This window comes from Hypomesus nipponensis, chromosome 11 (assembly GCF_054491055.1).
Source record: "Hypomesus nipponensis isolate SF chromosome 11, ASM5449105v1, whole genome shotgun sequence".
NCBI lineage: Eukaryota > Metazoa > Chordata > Actinopteri > Osmeriformes > Osmeridae > Hypomesus > Hypomesus nipponensis.
This window is the reverse complement of record NC_140371.1, coordinates 14,384,128-14,390,438: the sequence shown is the minus strand read 5'-3', so window position 1 is coordinate 14,390,438 and position 6,311 is coordinate 14,384,128. Positions and strand designations below refer to the sequence as shown.

At 42.4% G+C, this 6,311-nt stretch overlaps 1 long non-coding RNA gene across 1 annotated transcript; it reads right to left on the bottom strand.

Moving 5' to 3' along the window:
* Positions 1 to 1,747, bottom strand: LOC146268268 (uncharacterized). The gene is made up of 4 exons (XR_014768792.1): positions 1,613 to 1,747; positions 919 to 1,067; positions 474 to 664; positions 1 to 96 (listed from the first exon to the last, which is right to left on the bottom strand). It is a non-coding gene; the product is annotated as an uncharacterized LOC146268268 (long non-coding RNA).
* Between the last annotated feature and the right edge of the window lie 4,564 nt (positions 1,748 to 6,311).

Here is a 6,311-nt window from a genome sequence, read left to right as displayed (position 1 = left end):
GTTCTGTTTATTGATTGGAGCAGATTTTCACTGTGGGTTGGGCTGTGGGAGTCACTTCAGGCTCTCTATAATGTCCCATAAAATCCTTCATTGGAACTAAAAGAAAAATGACAATTTACATCTTACATAATAATGTGTTCTAGGGGTTAAAAGAAGATAATGTTTGTTGTGAGACACTCTCCCTTCCTTGGTTTAAAATAAAATTGACCTCCACCCACATAGCCCACGCAGACATAAAAGCACATGCACCCTGGCTGATGCACCCTTTCCTTCTACGTTCTATTTTTACCACCGAAGCACCTGAGTCATGGGCTTTGGGTAAGGGTGGTATGCATTGGCACACTGCCAGACAGGGCTGGTGCTTGGTTACCAATTGCTCCCCTGTGGCTGCATTTTTGATGTATTTTTCACCCCCAAACTATAGATTATCGTTACATTATCATATTAATATATAGAATATATGATATCCTTACTTCTTCTGAGTTGTTTGCCCATTACTTTATACTGTGTTCATCCTCTGAACACTCCCTTGAGACACTGACAGCATTGTGATGTCAGTGCAACACTGAGCTGTTGTGCACACGCGTAAACACGGTAAACAGTGTTTTATTTCTGTGTGGAGGGAGGCCATCTGCGTTCACACTGAGGGCTCACCATATTGTTCCTATGCACACACAAACAAACATACACAGACCCTGCTGTGAAATGTGTGAAAACACCATGGCAATAATATGTTCATCATGCACCAAATTAACTTTTGATTGCCGCCAGGTTCATTAGCACAAGTGGATCAGCTGTAATGGCAGTTTAACGCATTGGAATATTTATCGGTAGGTAGATTATAAGTCAGCTCAAGTAAATAATGTTGCTCCCAAATGTCTGAGTTGTTTGACAAACATGATGTTACAGTACACTTACCTAACTGCAAAAATTCATTGTAAGTGAAAAGACGTTGAAGCAGTTCAATCTTCACTCTGACATTTTAATATAATCACATCTTTCCCCTGCAGATATAATCATTTCCATTTAGACAGCCCTTTTGATTTTGTGCTTCAGTGACAGGATACCTGTGTAATTTGAACAGAACACATTTGACCATCAAATACCATCTTTCAGACACTCACCAGCACATGCGGACCCCTTCTGAGGGGTTTCATGTGTTCTGCCCAAAGCCTGATTTAATCCAAAGCTAGCATTTAGATTTACCTCTGCATATTCCTTACATAACTTCCAGAGTTGATTGGTTACTAAAGATTTGTGATTTATTACATCTATTTGAAATTTTTCTTGACATCATCAACATTATGATACAAAAGACTTGGGTGTGCTGGTGAGTCACTGTCTTTCTCAAAGGAGTTATTGTGTTTGCGTTTTTTGTACGGAAACGTAGTATGCTCATCCAGGATTTGAGAGACATCTTGTTCTGATGTCCCTTTTTGGTTCTGTCACGACAAGGCCATTTGTCAACAGGTGACAATGCATTCCCAGTGAAAAAATAATGCTTTCTCAAATAAATCTGGGCCATATCTCCCCATCTGACATGCCTGATGGGAACAATACATGCATCCAAATCTAACCAAGCTTGAATGACAGTACTCTCCTTCTACTGTACCTGCATTCATCAAAGAGAACTGTCTTATTTTGTCGTTCATTTGAAAGGATTTAAGTGTTGTTGCATGCACTTGAGCCACGTCCAGCCTGTGATCCTCTGAAAAGGATTTTGAAAAGGATAAAGCTGAAGCCCATTTCTCACCAGTTTAAACAAGGACATACTGCATTCTGTTACCTGGATGTAACCTAGCAACAGCACTCAAGCAAGCAAAACAAGATACTTAAAAAAAACTATTCCCCAGTTGTGGTCTCCGAACTCAAACCTGCTTATCATTTCATAACATTTAATAACAGTATAATTTTCAAAACTGGCAGCTCATATTTGTAGAAGAGGTATGCCTTGTTTGAATGCTTTATTGTGTTTTAGGAAGCAATGCACTAAGGAAAACTATTATGTCAAGCAATGGCTCAGCTGAGAGTAAAATTCCTACCTTGTTTGTCTAGAAGGTGAAGGTTGTGATTGATGACTTCTAGGTGTTGATCTGGGGTCTCTGTTGCGCCTCCTCAGCCCCCTACCAACTTTATTTGTGATTTCCAAAACAGAGAATCTGCATTGATCATAGGAATTTTGCCTCCTGCTACACATACTCCAGCATTAATCCTCAACTGCTTTCAAGCTGTTTGTGGTGCATACACACAACACAAACATTACGATAATTACACTCACTCTGTGAGAGCATCATGGGAAGTAAGTGGAAACAACCGCCGTCCAACTGTTGTTTAAGCAATTTGCTTGAAGCAAACTGTAGAGGACAGAGCTACAACTACAGATGATTGCTGAGGGAAGTCTAAACTGGTTGTTTAGGATGAATGTGCATGGGCTTTTAAAGACAGCCATGTTGGTGATGATAAGGTCAGTAAATGTCATTCTGTGGCTGAGAGCTTATGGGTCAGCCCCTCACACAGGGCTGGGATCTTACTGTTGAGTAACTAGTGACTTTCTGCAGTGGTTGATGGATATTCTTAATCCATATTCTTGTCATCATCTAGCAAGGCTATAAATGCTCTGCTTTAAATGATGCATAATGTATCACCCCCTGCATACTGTAAAGTGCATACTGTAAGCCGATGGCTTTGTGTGGATTGTGCTCTGAACATCCACGTATCCCCGGTTTCTGTGTTTGGAATGCAAGCCTTATGAGAAGACAAAAAGGATATGGCAATGACATTGTTGTAGCTTCAAAGATGTGTATACTTTTTGAATGCCGCAATTTGCTCACGCTGTTCTGCAATTGGACATTTTAAGGGGGTGCGCGTGCAGGCAACGATCTGGAACGTGAATGTGCAGTCATCATGCATCAAGCAGGTTGCTTCCTGTTGTTCCATCTTCCTGGATGATTTTTGGAAAAAACACAAGAAACCGAAACTGCCAAAGACATCACACATGAACTAGACATGGCTCCCAGTGAGGCTGTATGGCACGATAGAAGGTTCATTTGATCATTTCTGGGATCACTTCCGACCCATTACACAAAAGGGAAACCATGTTCCTCAAAAAGCAATAAACTGTGCAACGCACTAAATGCATTTCCGCTATCCAACGATGTTATCCGACCTCTAAGTATACTGTTTTACTGTTTTAATGCTCTTATAAAATCTATCCCTAAACTGTACTCTGCTGTTTAGTGCCCTGTGTTTCCTGTGGGCATGGAAGCATGGGATGTATCCAGTATTATGTAATTACTTCAGATAAGTTGGTGAGTCCAGCCAAGGAATGGAGATGGTGTCTGCTGAAGGAAAATACAGACCACATATGGTAACGAGTCTTGGGAGCTGTGTCCTTCCCAGAGCGCCCAGCATTTGCATAGCAATTAAAAAGTCATTGTAATTCCATTTGACTGCATCAAATGCTCTTGAAATATTCCCTCCTCTGCCGAAAAGAAGCTCCATACTTTTAATTCATTCTTTTCTTGAACCCCCCTCAACCCCAAACACCACCCCTATTCAGACTTATTTGCTTCATTCGAGGATGGTTGCGTGTGCCGGGCCTTTTTTGGTGTTTCCTTAGGCTCCAGTGGGTAATATGAGCTAATGGAAGTAGCCGGTAAGCAGAGCGTGGCTGTGCCCCCCTTAACCAGGTGGAAGTGTGTGTCTGCATCATTGGCTAACTTCCTCATTAGTGTTCCTCAGGAAGCTGCTGTCTGACCTAGCCTATGGTCCGTTTCATTCAGTGCAATGTTTGGATAATGCTGTAAGACATCACGAAACAACTTCTATCAAACAACTGAGTCATCCTATTCCAAAAGCAATTTAAAAGATATTTGTAACTCTCGTCTAGAAATTCTGCAATAGAAGAAATCGTGATGATACTATAGCTTTTTGAGTGCATTTAAAAAGAATTGGTGAGATACCCTATCTCACAAATTACCTTACGTACGACTGAGATTCATCATTTTCTGTCAGAATATAGTTTGACAGGTATGCTGTTTCACAAGCCCAGAGTCAAACGCATCTGGGTCTTCAGCTGTGATTGCAAGAAAGGCCTGAACAGAATTGTCTTTATATTCTTTCGTTCTCTCTCTGTGTCTTTCTCTCTCTCTCTGTCTCTCTCTCTCATTTCATAACAAATCATGTCCATAGGATCCCTGTGAGAGTGTGTGCTCTGTAAAATTGATCAGTAAGATGACCAGTAACAACTTGTTTATTTCACTTTGCAGAATGTCTGGGTGGCTTTGTGTAGCTGTAACGTTCGGTAGTCTATGATGGTCACTGGTTCCTGTTTGTCTGGAATCACCATTGGAAAGACACAAGGGATATTATGGGATCAGTATGTCCTCCTGTCTCCAGTTGACCTAGCTTGCTACTTCAGCACTTCTCCTCACCACTCACCCATCCAGAGAGTTGTTGGCCTCTGAGAGGGGAGATTAATTAATTATTCAGAGATGAGAGAGCGGGAAAGATAGAGAGTGGGTTGAGTCATCATGGTTCCATGCTACAGCTGTGGGCTCTTATACATTGATGCCCCACTTGCACATTAATTAACATTTAAACCACAGAGAGATAGCCATTGAATAGGGCGAGACCAAAGCACTGTTACTCATTGTAGCTATTATGACAGGCCAGAACTTGATCAGATTCGATTTGAACAAAGAATGATTGAGTTTTAGATGGAACATTGAAGTGGGTTGTTAAAATGTGGTACTTTGTCATCAGATGTGGCCTTCATCTTCTTTGATTATTTTTTGATGTTGTGAAATACTCTACAATGCGTCGGCCCTCACAGGACAAACAATACCCATCTTTTCCAAAACCTCAACCCCTTGTCTATCTTCAGTTTCAATCACCATCCACTCTCGAAGCTTCCCAGCAAATACTTCTTCTATCTGTTTGGGTGATATCTATGCAGCAGAGCCAGCTCCACTGTTTCTGTGGATAGAAACTCAATTACTGTTCATTTCTAATTAATGGACTTAGGGTGGAAAACAGCTGCTGCGATTCATCAGCTATGATGCCTCCTGGCCAGACCATACCCAGGCAGAACCCACAACAACTGTTAGCACCTTTCCATTTATTTTGCTTGTTTTGGTTGACTAGCCAGGTATTTCTTTGTCACGTCATTTGTACAAGTCCCTTTTAAAACATCTGGAAGTGTTGACCATGACGATTTTGATCAACTCTCCGACTTTGAGAGTTTGACATGAAAGACAGCAGGGTCGTGCAAATCAATGTTTTGAATGACTTATCTGCTTTCAGATTGTACCCTGCCAACTCTGATAAGAAGGACAACAATGATGGGACCCATTGTTTGGAAAGGAGGTTTTGAAGCTGACAACCCAACAATCAAACACTAAGGCGGGCCTCAGGAGACACTGACTACAACAACAATGATCAATGATCTTCCTCCCATCCAATTGCCTTAGGGGGATGCTGACGACAATAATGCATATAAATGGCCTGCTCAATCATTATCTCCACAAAATCAGATGTGTGCCAGGGAATATAAACATGGATGCCACAGAGCATTAGGTTAATTACCCATCACCCCGCCTGGTCGCCACCTATCAAACACCCTCCACCATTTAACCTCAATAAGATGAGGATGTGGACTAAACCTGTGGACTTACCACAGCCGTGGTTTGTGTTATGTTTACATTAGGAATGAAGGAAGCTGCCAGCCCACATAGAGGGCCATCTTACAGCTTGCTGTGCTGCGTGGGTATGAAGAGAACTCGGCATTGTCAATACGTTAAAGGTCAAGGCTTCTCTCTGCTGATGGAGTGCGAGGTGGCGTTCCACAACCGTGGCGTAAAAGAGAGTCCCTTTCGAGTTCGTTTTGGCAACATGGTGTTTGCTACCTAAACAGTAAAGCCGTTGTAGTATCGGATTACAGGTTGCTGTGTCGTTCAGATCCGTTTCTTTGTGTCAGCCTCTCGACCGCGCTGCCAGGATGCGGGGAGTGTTTCTTTGTTGTCATCTCTCTTAACAGCTTGGCTTTAGCTGCCTTGGCTGAGTCCTCTGCCCAGTGACTCACCGTGAGCCTTTCAGCTGATCACTCTCGTATGAATCAGGATGGAATACACGGCCTTCAGGATTCACTTAGCGGGTATGCTTAGGCCAGGTCCACACGCTGTCCGTCCATTTCGGCGCCAGGCTTGAGGTTACAGGATGTGAAAACAAAACAAAGACAAGGCATTCATCCTCTGTACACATGCCTGTAGTGTGCAACGGAGGACGATGTGATACAACGCACCCCACCTTCA